Here is an 18677-nt window from a genome sequence, read left to right as displayed (position 1 = left end):
TTTTGATAATTTCTTTCTTATTTCATCAGTCTTTGTAGAGGTCTGTGAATTTTGTTGATCTTTTAAAAAATCCTGATTTCTTAATTGCTTTCTGTTTTAATTCCATTGATTTATGTTCTTATCTTTATTGCATTCTCTCTTCTTGCCTTTGGTTTTTTATTATTATTATTATTTTGTCTTTTTTTTTAGGGTGGCACCCTCAGCATATGGAGGTTCCCAGGCTAGGGATCGAATTGGAGCGGCAGCTGCCTGCCTATGCCACAGCCACAGCAACACCAGATCCGAGGTGGGTTTGCAACCTATACCACAGCTCACGGCAATGCTGGACCCTTAACCCACTGAGAGAGGCTAGGGATCAAACTTGTGACTCTCATGGATGCTAGTCAGATTCATTTCCACTGAGTCACGATGGGAACTCCTTGCTTTGGGTTTAATTTGCTCTCTCATTTTCAGTTTCCTAAGGTGAAGGTTTAGATCATTGCTCGAGAGGTTTATTTACTTATTTTTCATTTATAAACTTTTTAAGGCTATATGTTATCCTCTAAGTGCTGCTTTAGCTGCATGGTACAAATTTGATATGCTGTGTTTTAATTTATGCTCAGTTAAAAATATTTTCTAATCTCCCTTGATACTGCCTCATTGGCCATGGATTATTTAGAAGTATATTAATTTCCAATGATTGGTTTTCCTGTTATCTTTATTTTATTGATTTCTAGTATACTTCTATTATGATCAGAGAAGATGCCTTATGTGATTTCAATTATCTTAAATTTGTTAGGGTTATTTTCTAGTGGCCCAGGGAATAGTACATCTTGATGAAAGTTCCATGTGCACTTGAAAGAAATGTGTATTCTGTTGCTGAGTGAAGTGCTCTATAAATGTCATTTTGATTCACTTTGATGACATCCATTAGATGTCATCAAAACGACATCTGTAAATGTCATTTTGATCCACTGGTCTTATTCACTTCTTCACTATCCTTGCTGATTTTCTGTCTACTAGTTTTATCTGTTAATACTGAGAGGGGAATTTTGAAGTCTCCTAGTGTAATTTTTCCAAGTTTGCTGTCCAGGTTTTACAATTGCATGCATTGGATATAAGTGTGCTCACTCTACATTATTCAGAATCAAAGCCCATTTGCCTCTTTACCTAAATCATGTTTGTGCCCACTACTGATTGACTCGGGAGAGACATAGGCTAGCATAAAGTATTTGACTCCCTTCACTTTCTGAGTGCCTAATCCTAGATTTGAGAAGAACCAGTTGGGGGAGAGGAGGGTAGGGTACTCAGGCTTCATCCAGAAAGGGGATTCCTCCCACATATTAAAAAGGTCTAGTCGTTCACTGAAGAGTCCCTGCTACCCCCTGGCCTTCCCACAGCAGTGTTCCGGGATCAGGAGAGGCAGTCCAGAGGAGGGAACACCTGGGTAAGCTTCGAGTTCATTTCAGGGCTGTAAAGGTGAGAAAGCCTGGAAAGACAGCAGAGGGAGCAGTCTCTGCAAAGGTCTGGAGCTGGGACAACATGGAGTGAGCCTGGAAATGTGGATACCTCTCCTGGCCATGCTGCTGCTTGCTTCTTGGACCTCTGGTTCAGTCGCAGGAATCTTGCCACCGAACGGTGCAAAACTCTATCCCTAGAGTCATCTCACCTCTCACTGTGACCAGTGGTGCCTTATTCTTCCCCTGAAGGATGAGAACATGGACTGTGGATGGACTCATCCTTCAAAGAAGTCATAGGACTGTTCTAGAGCTCAAATCACCTCACTCCTTTTCAGTCTTTTTTTTTTTTTTTTTTTTTTTCAGGTTAGGGACATGGATTTTTTTTCCCCAGCTTTATTGAGGGATAATTGACAGATACAGTTGTATGTATTTCAATGGTACAACATGATGATTTACTGTACATAAACATTATGAAATGATTTTCATGGTCAAGAATCAAGATAACTAACACATTCATCACTGCTGCAACATCACCTCACATAGTTAATTCCTTTCTGTGTGTGTGGGAAAAACGCTTAAGAGCTACATTTCGTATAGCATGTTAGATCCTTGAAACTATCCCATCTTATAACTGGGTATGTCTTGTACCCTTTGACCTCTATTCTCTCCATTTCCCCCAACACCCAGAAACCACCATTCTATAGTCTGTTTCTATGAACTCAGCTTTGTTTAGATCCTACATAGAAGGGATACCATTCTTTATCCAGCCACCCACTGATGGACACTTGGGCTGTTTCCATGTCTTGACTGTTGTGCATGATGTAAAATGAACACAGGGGTACCGACATCTCTTCAAGATCCTGCTTTCCTTTCCTCTGGATGTATTCCCAGAAGTGACATTGCTGAATCACATCATAAGGTGACTTTATTTTTATTTTGGAGGGCATCTTTTTTTCCATAATGTCACGTCCAATCTTCTTTTCTCAGAAAGTTTTCACCCAGGAAGCCTCCCAGATCACCTGGGAGAACCTCAGGCTTTTTCATTGTTCTGTTTCCACACCACTGCCTGGAGGTGCCCTTCCCTCGAGGGGGCATGTAGGTGTTTCGGGGATTGCTAAGTGCCCTTGAACTTCATAGTCTGAGAAAGCACCCCCTACCCTGAAAGGCCTTCCTCCTCTCCCTGTGCTTGGAGAAGAATCTCTGATTTAGGTTAAAGTTTTTCATTTTACAGATAGTGAAACCACACGGACAGAGAAGAAAAGACCAGCCAGGGGATTAGAACTGAGACCGGAGCTGGGGATTTGGGTTGTGGATTTGTGGCTTTTCAATAAGAAATAAAGCTGGCGAATGCTTATCAGTACTCACCCTATCCTATGACATTCTGCAAGTCCCTTTATGTAGATGAACTCATGCCGTATTTACAGCACCTGAGGAGGCAAATATCACCACTATTGAGCTCATTTCACAGAGGAGGAAACTGAGGCACGGAGAGGTTTGGTGACTGTGGAAGCTCATGCACCTGGAATGAGCAACTAGAACGTGTAAGCCAGGAGCCAGCCTGGTGCTCCGAGAGCTCAGAGTCTTTGTTCCTGGCCACGCCCACCTCTCCTGCTGCTCTGAGGCTCCCCCATCCCCATCAGGATCCCTCTGCCACCAAACAAATGGTCTTTGATCTGTTTGTTTCCTTACTGGGGCACCCGATCAGCCAGCGGGGGTGCCCCGGCGTTAATGGCACTGACGAGGGGTGTCCAATGCCTGCATACAGTGATGCCTTAAGGGCCAAGCCCTTGCCCGAGTGTCCTGCCCGCCGAGGAAGGGCCCTGCCTGGGTCTCACCTCCCATCCTGCGGGTTTGGCCTCCTTCCAAAGCCCACATCCTCTCCAGGTCTCAAGACCAGGAGCCCTTCCCAGCTCAGTCAGGACCCGGCTGAGGGGTGGCCAGGGCCTGGAGTGACAATGCATCTAAAATTACCCCAGCTGAAGGCTGTGTGCCCTCCACCCTTCCTGCATTCCTCCACGAGACCAGCCCAGCCCAGAGAGAGACCTCTACGACTTTGGTGATTTATGTTGAAAGTTGTGCTCCCAGCTTCTGGGCCCCACTAGGCTGGAGTGCTGGGAGGGCTTCCTGGAAATACAGTCCACATGAAGGAAGCAGCCTTGCCCCCAGCACCAGCACTCTGCCCCAGTGTCTTCTTTTGAGCTGTGGAGGGTTCTCCTGGCCTCTGTGTTCCTTCTCCTTAGATCACATTTGCCTGGCTAACTCCTCTTTCTCCCGCAAGTGTTTGCCTAGATGCTTCTTCCTCCAGGAAGCCTTCCTTGCATAGTTTGCTTCTGTATCCATCTGGGTTGCATGTCTTCTCCATCCAGTGCTCACCCCTTACAGGACTTTTCAGGATCTGTCTGTTCATGAGTCTGTCTCTTCAAGTCAAGGGTCAGTTCACTGCAGTATTTCCAACCCCTCCCAGCATAACGCCCAACACAGAAGAAATGCTTAATAGCATTTGTTGAATTAACTAATTAAAAGAAAGATACCAGGAGTTCCCGTTGTGGCTCAGTGGGTTAAGAACCTGGCTAGTATCCATGAAGACACGGGTTTGATCTCTGGCCTTGCTCAGTGGGTTAAGGAACCGGTGTTGCTGTGAGCAGTGGTGTAGGTTAGATGCCGCTTGGATCTGCCGTTGCTCTGACTGTGGTGTAGGCTGGGAGCTACAGCTCTGATTCGACCCCTAGCCTGGGAACTTCCATATGCCATGGGTGCGGCCCTAAAAAAGAAAAAGTAATAATCAGAGGTGAAGATGAGAGAGTATAGTTTGGATATCCCTAGGCATAAAGAAACAAAACATTCCAATATTCAGGTATTATCTGAAGAAACATGCTTTGTATAATGTTATTTTAGGAGTTGTAAACCTCCAATTTTTGCTGGTGTTTAAACGTCTTTCTGAATGGGATCTTGAGATAAAACTTTAGAATGTCATGGCTGGCAGCACCCTGAGAGGTCTTTATCCCTACGTTACAAAGAAGGAGGTGGAGGCTCAGAGAGGTTCGGGAACTTGCTAGGGTCACACAGCCAGGAAATGGCCCATTTAGGGCTGTCGTCGTTATTTACCAGGCATGTGTGGCTCTTACCTTTGTGGGGTTTTGAGCAGCACGGGAGACACATGGGTACTGGGAAATGACATATTGCTGGGAAAAGCACCCTGATGGAGGGAAGGGGGAAAGGGCTCTGGGGGCCCGAGGGGCGCACGGCCCAGGTTTGCCACATGGACCAGTGTGGAAGAGCATGTGTGAAGCAAGGAAGCCGGACATGCGGGGCTTCGGGGGGACAGGGACCCTCCCCATCCCACCTCAGGGGCAGCTGTGGCAATGAAATGAGGTGGCTGCTGGGGAAGAGGTACCCCTGCTGTGCCAGTCCCTACCCGCGAGGTCGTGTCTTGGCCACTGATCTGTCAGCATTACCAATCTTGCCTGTTTTTCCCAGTGCCGGTGAAACCAGTCACCTCTTACCCTCTTCAGCATCAAACAAGCCGCATTTTCTGAACATCAGGATTTCTGCCATGAGGTGGGAGGAGAGCCCTCTGGCTAGGTCTTTGGGCAAGTCCTGCCGGTCCCTCCAGGCGGTCTCTGTCCTTCCATCCATCCGTCCATCTGTCCGTCCATTCATCCTGCCCAAAGTGGCAGGTCAGGGCAGGAGGCTTCCCCGGCTGGCTGTAGGCTTTTTCTCTGAGATGAGTGATGAATGCGCCTGGGGATTAGATGACTTTTCCTGGCCCTGGTGGTGCCAGGAGTGAGTGCATTCCTGAAAGGCCTGAGCTGATGGATGCCTTGGGGGGAGGGGGAAGTTTTAGGGAGAGTGGAGGCTAGTTTGGGAGGGATGCCTGACATTCCCAGGGAGGGGGGCCGAAGTGCCTGGAGCCCTGATGGACAGACAGCTGAGAGAACAGGTCCAGACCAGGTGGGGGCTGGGGGCTGGGGCCTTGATCTGCGGCTCAGGCCCTCCCCGCCTCCAGCCCCCTGGAATGTTATCTTTCCTCTAATCACCCACAGGCCAGGGAAGAATGAGGGGGTGTCACCTGTGGGCTTCTTGGTGGGGGGGGAGCTCCTTCTGGATGGGGAGGCGGGGGTAGGATAAGGAGGATAGTGGCCTGACAGAGTGGAAAGAAGATGCTAGAACTTCCTGAATCCCACCCACCTGCATCTTGGCTGACGCCCAGAGTGGGGAAGGAGGTCGAACCCATGAGCGTCCCATCAAGAACCTTGGGGCAACCCCTCCTCCACCCTTTTATTTGGTGACTGAGGGTCTTAGGTCCCAGGGCACACACCAGAACTCCTTGTTGTTGTTTCATAATCATACCATGATGTCCTTGGACTTGGAATGCTCACCCTGACCACTCGCGGTGCTGGCTAGTGGAGAGGCAAAGAGGGGAGAGAGAGGCATTCTTCATCTTGCTCTCATTCTCCAGAGAGGCCCCTGGAAAATTCTAGGGGGAGGGAGCTCTTGAAATCCGTTTCTTTGGAACCTGAGCTCCTGAGGGTGCCTGACAGAGGGGAGGCGTCAAGCCCAGGCCATGCCCGCTTTCACTTCAGCACGTGGCTGAATTTCTCCAAGCCTCACTCCCTGACCCAGGAAGACAGGGTGGCAGTGCCGATCTCTCATGGTTGGTGTAAGGAGTAGGTTTTCCCAGTGCCCCTCTTTGCGGCTGCCCACTGGTTGCTCACTCTAGCTCTTGTCTCTAGAATGTTCTGCAGGCCGGGCAGCCATGGTCTCAGAGTTCCTAGGACAGTACTGGTTTCTTCTACGTTGTTCTTTTCCACAGGGCATTTTGTGTGCTATGGAAATGTGAGGTTCTTTTCATGTCTTGTAATACTTTGCATTAGAAAGTGTTTGCAAATTAGAGGAGAAAAGGCTGAGTCCCCTGGTGACCAGCACGGTGCCAGGGTGTCTGCACCCAGTGTTCCCTTCATCCCCGTGACATCTCCCGAGGCAGGCTTTGTGTTACTGCGCCTCACTTTACAGCGAGCGATTCACAGATGTCACGTTTATTACAAGTTGAAGTTGGCAACACTGTGTCAAGCAATTGGTACCACTTTTCCAACAGCATTTGTTCACTTTGTGTCTTTGGGTCACGTTTTAGTGGTTCTCACAATATTCCAAACTTTTCCATTATTATTGTATTTGTTATGTGATCTGTGACCAGCGGTCTTTGATGTGACTATGGCAAAAAGATTGAGACTTGTTGATGGTTCAGACACGGCGAGCATTTTTTAGGAATAAAGCATTTCAAAACGAAGGTATGCCCATTTTTTAAAGACATAATGCTATTGCACACTTAATAGACTACCGTGTAGTGTAAACACAGTTTTACATGCACTGGGAAACAAGAAAATTTGTGTGACTCATTTTATTGCAATATTGGCTTTATTGCAATGGTCTGGAGCTGGACCGCAGCATCTCCGAGGGATGCCTGCATTTCTCGCCATTTTATAGTTGAAGAAACTGAGGCTGAGGGAGCCCAAGATCACACAACTAGTATGAGGAGGACTGGAGTTGGTTCAAAAGTAGCTGAGTGAAGCTTTGTAATGGTTTATTTAATTATTTATTTTCATTTCTGGCCACCCTGTGGCATATGGACGTTCCCAGGACAGGTATCAGATCCGAGCCACGGTTGTCATCTACGCTAGAGCCGCAGCCAAGCCGGATCCTTTAACCCCCTGTGCCGAACCAGGGGTCAAACCTGTGTCCTGGTGCTGTAGAGACGCGCGCAGTCCTGTTGTGCCACCGCGGGAAATCCATGGTTTCTTCTTTGAAAGCAGAAGATCCCTCTGAACGGCACTGCAAGTCTCATCGGAGACATATGAGGAGCAGGAACTCCTGTCTTGTGGTTACACGGTAATTTACTTAAGGACAATTGATCTGAGCACATACGTTGCCTTAAAAATTTTAATAGTCTAAAGAACACTGCCATGGTTGTGCCCATCCTTCCCTTCGCAGCAGGTACCAAATGCTACTTCAAGCTTGGCCCTGTGCTGGCCACGTGATGGGCAGGTGTGTTTGTGTCAGTCCCAGAGGGACTGGTCCCCCTCTCTGCCTTGCTTGGTTCTCCACTGGGCCTGTACGGTGCCTTGAACATGTGGCTGTTCTGAAAGAATCCATTACGCTTTGAAGACATCCGGAGAGCCAAGGCTGGCTCTATTTTTCCTCAACCTGGAAGCTAAACACCCCTTCAGGGAAGCCACCCTTGAACACTGGCTGGAAAAAAACTGCTGGAGATTCTTGGCACTGTCTCCTATCAGAGCTTCCTGCAAGCCTTCAAAGGAGCAGAATGTTGGGTGGGTGGTAATAGAACCATTACCTCATCTCCTTTGCTGTCCTCCTTTTTCTGGTCAAATCAAACAAAAACAAAACATTGGCCAACACTATCCTTAGGGGTTGTTCTATATTAAGATGAGCAATTGTGAGGATATCTAAAATTAGCCCAGCATTAATCAAGTCCTGTCGCCAGCATGGGTGACTCAGTTTTCAATTGCACAAGTCATGAATCCCACCGGTGCTCTCAAGGGCAGCACTCAGTGACATGGACGAAGAGAGACGCTGGGACATCGTGTGGCCGTGGGCACTGGTCGGAAGGGCACTAGCTTTAAAGTCAGACAGCCTGGGTGTGGATCCTGGCTCTGACCCTCAGTGGCTTCAAGTCCAAGGGTGGGCTTCTTAACCTTTCTGAGCATCAGTTTCCCCATCTGAAGAGAGGGGCTGAAAGCACCTATTTCATAAGGTTGCCACAACAATTCAATGGAACAGTGTCCATAAAGTTAGACCTAGCATAATTCCTGCTGCAGCGGGTCCTCCTGCAAGGCTGTGGTTCCCTACCCAGCTCACGGTAGCAGCCAGGACAGCCCTGAAGAGGACTGTCTTGGCTTGGGTACCTGAGTTTGTCTCCTTCCTAAGTATGTCCAGGACCAGCTCAACTTGCTAGTGGTCCCCATTTCTGTCTAGCCAGTAGGGCAATTTGCACTGGATAAAATTTTATTTTTTTTAATTTTTAATTTTTTTTTGTCCTTTTAGGGCCGCACCCACAGCATATGGAGGTTCCCAGGCTAGAGGTCCCATTGGAGCTGTAGCTGCTGATCAGCACCACAGCCACAGCATCATCAGATCTGAGTCGCGTCTGCAACCTACACCACAGCTCACAGCAACGCTGGGTCCTTAACCCACTGAGCGAGGCAGGGGATTGAACCTGCGTCCTCCTGGATGCCAGTCAGATTTGTTTCCACTGAGCCACGATGGGAACTCCCGCACTGGATAAAATGTGATCCGCACTCTGAGCCTCTGGGGATCAGATGTAGGAGCTTCTCAACTCCAGAGCATGGCCACCCACCTAGAAACAAGCCGGCAATGCACCAGGCCACAAGGGAAGCAACTTCTGCCAAGAGCTGCATTCGTCCACGGAACAAAGAGCACCAACCTTGGGCTTTCTTGGCAAAGGTTGGTGGCATGGAATTCTGTGTGGAGTGAAAATTACTGACAATCATATTGGGTGTCTAGTTTCTCCTGGAAAACCTAATCTATCTCCCCTTGTTAGTAGGAATAATGGTTCAGAAGCAAATGGGGACACACTGAGAGATGGGACAGAGAAGTATAGCTGGGAGGAGTGACGCTGGGAAAGAAAATGGAACTGGTCACTAGAGACAGGCTGGGGCCAGTGCGGACAAGGACACCCAGCCCTCTGCCTGCTGTTTTCAGAGGACATCAGTGACTCAAAATCTCTTTAAAATCACTGATGTTGCAGGCATTATGGAATTCAAGTTCATACTGCTCATCACACAGCAGGCCAGCAAGTTGTGAGATAAAGTGTTGGAACAGGGAATAGAGATTTTATTTGGAAAGCCAGCAGAGAAGATGGTGGACTAGTGTCCCAAAGAACCACTTTACCTGAGTTGGAATTCAGGCTTATTATTATTATTATTTGGTCTTTTTGTCTTTTTTTAGGGCTGCACGTGTGGCATATGGAAGTTCCCAGGCTGGAGGTGCAATTGGAGCTGTAGCAGCCAGCCTACGCCACAGCAACTCTGGATCCTAAACCCATCGAGCAAGGCCAGGGATTGAACCTGCATCCTCATGGATGCTAGTTGTGTTTGCTAACCCCTGAGCCACAATGGCTACTCGAGGCTACTTTTACACTAAAAGGGGAGGTGTGGTAGCTGGTTGTAGCAAATTCTTGGTGCAGGAACGCTTTGTGCTTATAGTAGGTCTGGCCACATCATTCCTGTAAACCTCCAACATATGTTATTCTCTGTTCTGCAACTTTTTATCTCTATTTGAAAGGGAAAATGTTATACTTGCAAGGTCAGAGCCTTATGAATGGGCTCTCTTGTGTATTTCAGGCTGCAGGCAACATTCTTTACAAAGGTGCAGAGCCAGCCTGACTAAGCACAGGCAACAGAGCACAAGGGTTAGAGCTAAGAGATCAGATCCAATATGGAGTCGGGTTTGTTCCGTGTTATACAGGTACTGTGTTAAAGCCGTCGGGAGTGCTTCTAATCCATTTCATACTCCCAATACAAGTGGCTAAAAATACAAAAGCTTATCGCTTCAAGTGGAAGATAATGGTAATCTGGAAGATTGGCTTTTGTGGAACAGTTTACTCACCTCACTCGTAGAAGACAGACAACGGCTCTAGGAAAGGTTTTCTCTGGCCTCAAAAACAAGTGTTGGGGCAGAGGGCATAGGAGAAATCTTCGTACCACCCACCCAATTTTGATGTAAACTCAACACTGCTTTTTTCAATCTTTATAGAAAAAAAAAAAGAAAGAAAGAAAGAAAGAAAGCAAGCCTGATAGGGGATTGGCATAGTTTGGTGTTTAATGTTCCCGTTTCTAACTTTGAATAAATGAATGCATATCACTTTTGCTTTCTGATGGGTACAGAATGTACCTCTTGCTAAACCTCTATTTCCTCATCTGTACAATGGGGACGGAATCGTCATGTACCTGCCACCTGCCACCTGCCAGGGTTACAGTGAGGATTAGACTGGATATGATTTTAAAGCCCTGGGCAAAGAGCTTGGTTCCATCAGCCAAAATGCCGTTTGTCCTTCGTTCTTTGGACTTGAAAGAAAACAATCAATTTTGAGCAATTGCTTTTTGGATGGCCCTGAGGAATGAGAGCTTGAGAGAGGCCAGAAATAAAGGTCATTTTGAGTCATCAGGTCTTTGCTTTCAGTCAGGGTTGGTTGTGTCTTATTACGGATTACACCTGTGATGAAGGTCCCTTTTCTGTTTCTTTCTTTCTTTCTTTCTTTCTTTTTAGGGCCATACCTGCAGCATATGGAAGTTCCCACGCTAGGGGTCAAATCAGAGCTGCAGCTGCCAGCCTACACCACAACTGCAGCAACACCAAATCTGAGCCGCATCTGTGACCTATACCACAGTTCACGGCAACACCAGATCCTTAACCCACTGAGTGAGGCCAGGGATTGAACCCACATCCTCATGGATACCAGTTGGGTTCATAACCTGTTAAGCCACAACAGGAACTCCCGAAGTTCCCTTCTCTACCCCTTCCCTGCCAAGCTGCCTTCTCTCCCCTGCTCCCCAAAGCTGTGAGCATCTGAGAGCTGGGAGGGAGAGAAGGAATGTCCCCCAAGCCTGGGAGTCTTTGAACTGAGCAGGAGCTGATGGGTTCCTCAAACAAGCTTGTAACAGGCAGTGACATTTTGAGGTTATTGGGCGGTGGCCCCTCCTGGGCCTCTTCACACACATCACATCACATGAAGGCTCGCACCCGCGTTCAGGCAGCGGGAAGCCTGTGAGCTTCAGTGGGCAGGGCTTATGTCTCCTTCCTTTGCATCCCCAGGAGGAGGGAAGGATTCTGGGACAAGGAGTCTGGCAGACTTGGCTTCTTGGAGCCTCCGTTTTCCAGTGGGAAATGTGTTGACCATCTCCGCCCCGACGGCCTTCTGGAACTGTTGAGAGCCTCAAACAGGGTACCTAGTTTGCCAGCACCCTGGGAACTGCCAGCTGCAAAGGCTGAGTCTAAGGGGACAAAGGTCATTTTTGATGCTGAGGGTCTCACCATCGCAGCCTGTCCCCATCTCCTTCCCTTTCCTCTTACTGGGCTGTGGGGCTTTAGTCACAGCTCAAGTCCACATACTCCATCCTCGAGTCCCAGTTGGGTCAGCCTGCCCAGACTACCACCACGGAGACCAGGCGGCAGGAAGGTCCACCTTCTTGTTCATTGGTGCTAAGGGCCTCCCACCGGGAGAGGGGATGTGCTCTGCCCCGGGTCACGTGGCCTGGGAGGCCTGACCCCAGGTCCGCGGGCTCGCAGATCTTCCTCTGCCATGCCAGGCTGGCACTCAAGAGCCCAGTGGTCTTTGCACATCCCTGCATCACTCAACGCCGTGAGCATATTAACTGAAACATTTCATCTCCTGATATCCAGTGGAAAGAGCGTCTCCAGGATACCTTCCAAAAATAATATTTTTGCTCTCCAGCAGCAAAATACACAGAATTCGTTCTTGTCATTTTTGAATTTCTGGCAGCAACTCAACGCATTCTTATTTAGAACAATATAACAATGTGACTTCTGTTTGGGCCCTCAGTTCTTTTGTCCCTTCCAACCAAGTGTGAAATATGCACTTCCCGGAGTAGGACCAGAGCTCCTGACAATGTTGAAACAATAACAAACCGAGCCAGAGGCAGGTGGGGGCACTGGAACCATGATCCCGCCCCAGGGTCTTCCTTTACAAGGAAAGCCAAAAATAAGCAGCCGGCAACAACCACCTGGTTGCAATGGGTCAACAACCTTTTCTGGCTGTGGTTTGCCATGAGGGATGGTGTGATATCCAAGTTGTCCCTAATCAACCCCCTTGAACCTCAGCCCGGATTTGCTACGTCACTTTGTCCAAGGCGACCTCCCCCCCTCAGTACATTTTACCCCATCTGAACCTCAGAGTCAGCTTAGATGCCATCTCCTCTGAAGACCTTCCTGACTTATTCATCTATTCAGTAAATGTTTTTAGTTTTCTTTTTTTTTTAAATGGCCTCCCCTGCAGCATATGGAATCTCTCAGGCTAGGGATTGGATCTGAGCTGCAGCTGTGACCTACACGACACCTGCAGCAATGCTGGATCCTTTCGCCCAGGCTGGGGATTGAACCTGCACCTCCGCCGCGACCCGAGCCACTGCAGTTGGATTCTTAACTCACTGTGCCATGGTGGGAAACGCTGTGTTCAATCAATGTTTGCTGAAATATCCAACATTTCAGCATTTCCCAAATGGTGGTAAGCATGACCCAAACACAGGTTAATCCCCTCCTTTGAGCCAAGTCTGTTTGTATTCCTTCATTTTGGGTGTTAGGACACTGAAGTCTAGAGGTGGGAGGTGGCTTAAGCGAAGTGATGTGACAAGTGATCTGAGAACACAGAGGTACTAAGAGGCTGTACCGCCGCTCAAGTTTCCACAGATGCCCCGGGCTGCGCATACGGTCATCTGTGACCTCCTCATCTCTGCACGGTGGCAGGAGACCCTCAAAGGCCTGGAGAGCAGGAGGAAATGGTAGCTATGTCTTACACCACCCCAGGGTGTCAGGGTGCACCGTAGCTGGGGCAAGAGGAGCTAGGCCAAGGCTGGGGAGTGATGTGTGATTCCAGTGAGTAGTGATGGAGGTCAGGGTGGGGGCACCAGGCAGGGAAGAGGCCTGGATTGGCTTCTATAAGGAAGGCATGTGGGGCTCCTAGTGAGGGAAGCTGGGCAGGGTGCCTGAGGTCCCTGGGCCAGGGCAGGTGGGTGAAGGTGATCATGTGGCCCTGCAGGCTTCCAGCGGCCCCCCTCGCCTGGCAGGGCCTCTAAGTACTTGAACCCCATGTGAGGTGACATGCCCTTCCGTGAATGGCTGGGTCGCCCTCGCAGTAACACACAAATTTCCTTCAACCCACTCCCTTTCTCTGCACCCCTCAACTTCCTCTGCGCCCCCTGTCTTCCCCTGCTCCAACTCTCATGATAATTCAATCCAGTGTTAAACAGAGCTGCTAGTTTTTTTTTTTTTTTTTTGTCTTTTTGCTATTTCTTTGGGCCGCTCCCGTGGCATATGGAGGTTCCCAGGCTAGGGGTCGAATCGGAGCTGTAGCCACCGGCCTACGCCAGAGCCACAGCAACGTGGGATCCGAGCTGCGTCTGCAACCTACACCACAGCTCACAGCAACGCCAGATCGTTAACCCACTGAGAAAGGGCAGGGACCGAACCCGCAACCTCATGGTTCCTAGTCGGATTCGTTAACCACTGCGCCACGACGGGAACTCCCAGAGCTGCTAGTTCTTGAATGCTTTACTCTGTGCCAGACACTGCAGTAGATGCTTTGGCTAAATTAGATCAAATCTGCAAGATCCCAGGAAGGTGGTTTGTATGTATGTCTGTCTGTATGTATGTATGTATTTATATTTTAGGGCTGCACCCATGGCAAATGGGAGATCCCGGGCTAGGGGCTCCAATTGGAGCTGCAGCTGCCGGCCTACACCATAGCCGCAGCAATGCCAGATCTGAGCTATGTCTGTGACCTACGCTGCAGCTCATGGCAACGTCGGGTCCTTAACCCATTCATTGAGCAAGGCCAGGGATCAAACCCGCCTCCTCAAGGATACTAGTCGGGTTCATTACTGGTGAGCCACAGTAGGAACCCCTGACAGTTATTCTTTATCCCCATTGTGCAGATGAGAAGGCTAAAAATCAAAGAGGTTAAATGACTTGGCCAAGATCACTCAGCTGGTGCCTGAGATGTGCCTGTGGTGCCCCACAGAGGTTAGTTCTTGTCTCCAGGGAAGTTGTTATAGAGACTAAGAGAGTGGAGGATATGGAACCTAGACTTGGCCCCCCTCGGTTGAACCCTGGTTCCCCCACAGCCCGGATGCCCTGCTTCCCCTTTCTGAGGCTCCATTTACTTGTTTGTGAAATAAAGATACCAATAATCTATATTTCATGAAGTTACTTGGCTTGCCAAAGCCACTTGTAGGGCCATATTATGGGTAAGGGCTCAGCAGCTTTTCCTTTTTAAAATTTCCTCTTTGGAGTTCCCATGGTGGGTCAGCAGAAATGAACCTGATTAGTGTCCATGAGAATGGAAGTTTGGTCCCTGGCCCCGATCAGTGGGTTAGGGATTTGGCATTGCCATAGCTGTCATGTAGGTCGCAAATGCAGCTTGGATCTGGTATTGCTGTGGCTGTGGCATAGGCTGGCAGCTGCAGCTCCAGTTTGACCCCTTGCCCCGGAAATTCCATATGCTGCAGGTGCGGCCCTTTGAAAAAAAAGATTTCCACTTTACTCTCAGCACCCACCTCTGCCTGGTTGGTGATTTTTGGTAACGGAGGGAAAGAAATTTCCCCATGGGGTTGGCCCTTGCCCTGCTGCATCCTCAGCTGGTAACCAGTACAGAAGATGGTGTCCCAGTGAGGTGGCATATTCATTCCAAACTTAGTCCAGCTCTATTTTCCAAATGGTCCAGAACCTGCCATTCTCATTTCTTCCAGTGCTATGCTGGGCGAAGCTCTCATCCACTCTCCTTTGGGAGACAGCAGACCTCCTTCCCTGAATCTGTGTTCACGTGGTAGCCAGAGTGGTGCTTTAGAACATAACTCATTTCTCCAAAGAAGATCGACAAATGATCAAAAACAAGTGAAAAGATGTTCAACATCATTAATTAGCAGGGAATTGCAAATCAAGAAAATAAGATGGAGTTCCCGCCATGGCACAGCAAGTTAAGGATCTAGCATCATCTCTGTACTTGTTCGGGTCGCTGCTAAGGTGCAGGTTGGATCCCTGGCCCAGAGCAGTGGGTTAAATCATCCAGTGTTGCCACAGCTGTGGTGTAGCTCACAGCTGTGGCTTAGATTCAATCCCTGGCCCAAGAACTTCCATAAGCCATGGGTGTAGCCAAAAAAAAAGAAAGAAAAGATAATAAGATACATTTCATATCCACTAGGATGAACATAAATTTTTTTTTACAAAAGAAAAATAACAAGTATATTTGAGTATATTATCCCCTTAGGGTTACCAAAGGGGACAATTTGGGAGGGGTAGGGAAGGACTGGGGTTTGGGATTGGCACATGCACACGGAGATATATGGAACAATTGGCCAATGGGGACCTGCTGTGCAGCGCAGAGAACTCTACCCAATATTCCGTGATAATCTGTGTGGAAAAGAATCTGCAAGAGAATGGATGTGTGTACATGTATAACTGAATCACTTTGTTTTACAGCAGAAATAATTTGTCCATTATCACAACTTCGTAAATTAATTATACCTCAATAAAACTGAAAGAAAAAAAAAGGATCCAGCACTGCCATAAACTGCCACATAGGTGGCAGATGTGGCTTGGATGGAGTGTTGATGTGGCTGTGGTCTAGGTTGACAGCTGCAGCTCTGATTCCATCCCTGGCCGGGGAACTTCACATGCCACATAGAAAATAAAATATAATAATTTTAAAAATAAGAACTATAATAAAACCACTAAAAGTCAGCCTGTGTTTTCTTATCGCCCTTCGCTGGCAATTCTAAACAGCATCAGTGATCAAACACTCCTTTTCAAAATGTCTTTTGTGGATCTAACTCCTAAACAATAGCTGGGATTACTCTGTGTGTGTATGTGTCTGTATTATACGTTATATAGATAAGTCTATTTCATATTAAAAATTACATATGTAAACATACACTGTGTAAACACATATATCAGCTCGCACATATATATCTGACTTTTTTCATCACTTATTCTAAGTAAATATCACAGTCTCTGTAGAAGTTAATTTGTAGACCTTCCTGTATAATTGGCTTCCTCGACACATGTCGACTGAGAGATGTGCTGGGTTGGAGAATAAGTTTGTAACGCTCTAGTGTCCTTAGAATTTGCTTTGGTGCAGATCACGTGCTCCACCCCTACGGTTCTACTCAAGGCTGATTTAAACAAGAGATTTGAAATAATGACAGCAGGGGTTGTAAAGACGGAGGAACAGAACAGGAGTTCTCATTCTACCCTTCGTGTGATCATTTAGGGCTTTCACTTGTGTTTAAAATTCAAAACAGTGAAACAGTTGAACCATGGATTGTCTGATGTTTGTTCAACAAGTGCAAAATTTAGTTTACATAGAAAATATTGTACTGAATTTGTATCATACCTTTAAAAGTGAGATGGATTTTTCTTTCTTTTTTTTTTTTGTCTTTTGTCCTTTTAGGGCCGCACCCATGGCACATGGAAGTTCTCAGGCCAGGGTCTAATTGGAGCTATTGCTGCCAGCCTACACCAGAGCCACAGCAATGCCAGATCTGAGCCGTGTCTGCAACCTACACCACAGCTCACGGCAACGCTGGGTCCTTAACCCACTGAGCAAGGCCAGGGATTGAACCCACAACCTCATGGTTCCTAGTCAGATTCGTTTCTGCTGGGCAATGGTGGGAACTCTGGAGTTTTCTTTCTTAATTGTTAATGGATTGTTTTAAAACTAATGAAGTGATCCAGAAAAGGGTTGATTGATAGCTGAAAATAACTGGGTTGTACAGAGAAGGGGATGTTGAAAGATAGAACTCTCTGGATGTCCAGGGCACAGGACAAGCCACCCGGGCAAGCATCTTTTTCAATCCCAAGTCTGACCCTACAGCCCCAAGGCCTCATTGCTGATGACCCTTGCCCCAGTGTGGCCTGCCCAGGGACAGGGCCAGTTTCCTGGGCAGAGGTGAGGGCATGGCTGGGTGCTGGTAGTGGGCTGGTGACATGGGCGACCTCCTTCAGCTCTGAGGCCTTGGACAGCAGGCTGGCTACTCAAGGACCTGTCCCTGTCCTAGGCAGGCCCTGACCCCGTGGGGCCTTGGTTTCCTTTCCTGCCCAGCGAGGGCTCAGGTTGGCCACTGTCCAAGGACCCTGCCATGCCCTGTGACTCAGCCTCCTCCCAGGCCTGCAGTCAGCCTGGACTGATAGACTTCACTTTCTGGAGAGGAAGGGAAAAAAAATTGTGAATTGTTTGTGATTCGAGAGAAAGTTAGACCAATCACTACTTTGTGGAATTGTCTTTGTCAGCTTCCTCAGCCTGCTCCCTGCTTTGGAACCAAAATAGACCCTAATTATCTATAGGCAGCAATTGTTTCCTCCCCGCCGAATTTTTTTTTTTTTTTACAGCAGTTCCCTGTTGGCCAGTCATTCCATATAACACAGTGTGCATGTGCCAATCCCAAACCCTCAGCCCATCCCTCCCCCAACCTGTCCCCTTAACCGTAAGTCTTTTTATACAGCCTAGGGACCTCTAGCCGACATTCTGTGATAATCGCTATGGGAAAAGAATCTGAAAAAGAGTGTACGTGTGTATGTACAACAATTTATGTTGTACAGCAGAAATGGGAACAACACTGTAAATCAGCTGTACTTCAATAAAGCTTTAAAAGTTAAAAAAAAATGTTTTTATCTTTCTTTCTGTCTTTTTTTTTTCCCCACGGACATTTGTATGAAGTGAAGAGACTGGGCAAAATAAGCCATGCCGTTGTAATATCCCCCAAAATAATTAGCACATTGAGTTCCCACTGAGACCCCTTGGCCTGCAGGGAAAATGGAGAGAAGCTGTGTTTATAGAAGGTGGTTCAATTAGGTAGAAGTGGGACACTTGGAGCTGCATCAGACCTGCTGCAGATGCTGGCGTTGGGCAAGTCCTTTCCTGGGCTGAGCTTTTCTCATCTCTCCCATGGGGAGTCTGATCCCTGTCCTCTTTCTCCTATAGGATGCCCTGAGCTGCATGTTCCAAACCTGCAGTTCTGACTGTTTGACCCATTTGGTGCCAGGCCCAGGGCTGGAGGTTGGAGATTTGGAGATGGATGGGAGACAGCCGTGGACTCAGGTGCATGGCCTTCTGGCTGGGCTCTTCCAAGGGAGCTCAGACGGGCTGCTCACTGCGGTGGGGGGGGGGGGAGGAGATTTAGGGAGGGGATTGGATAGGACCTAAGTGGACAGAGGAGGGAGGAAATGGTCAGTGGATAGATGGGAACAAGGCAATGTTCTGCTGAGTAGAGGTTGGGCTAGAGATGAGGCCAGAGGTAGGAGACACAGTTGGGAAGGTATGTGGGGTGAAGTTTGCCTGGGTAGTGAAGTGGAGGAAGGGCAATCACTGCAGCAAAGGAAAGAGGCAGAGAATTAGTGGAGGATCTTGCAGCCTCAAGGCCATGATCCATGCTTTAATCCTCGTCATAGAAAAGGAATTCTTTTTTTTTGTCT

This window comes from Sus scrofa, chromosome 3, assembly GCF_054392235.1.
Source record: "Sus scrofa isolate SSC_HxYL_T2T_F1_AM1 chromosome 3, Sscrofa_HxYL_maternal_Yorkshire_Landrace_v2.0, whole genome shotgun sequence".
NCBI classification, from domain to species: Eukaryota; Metazoa; Chordata; class Mammalia; order Artiodactyla; family Suidae; genus Sus; species Sus scrofa.
This window is presented reverse-complemented; position numbering follows the sequence as displayed.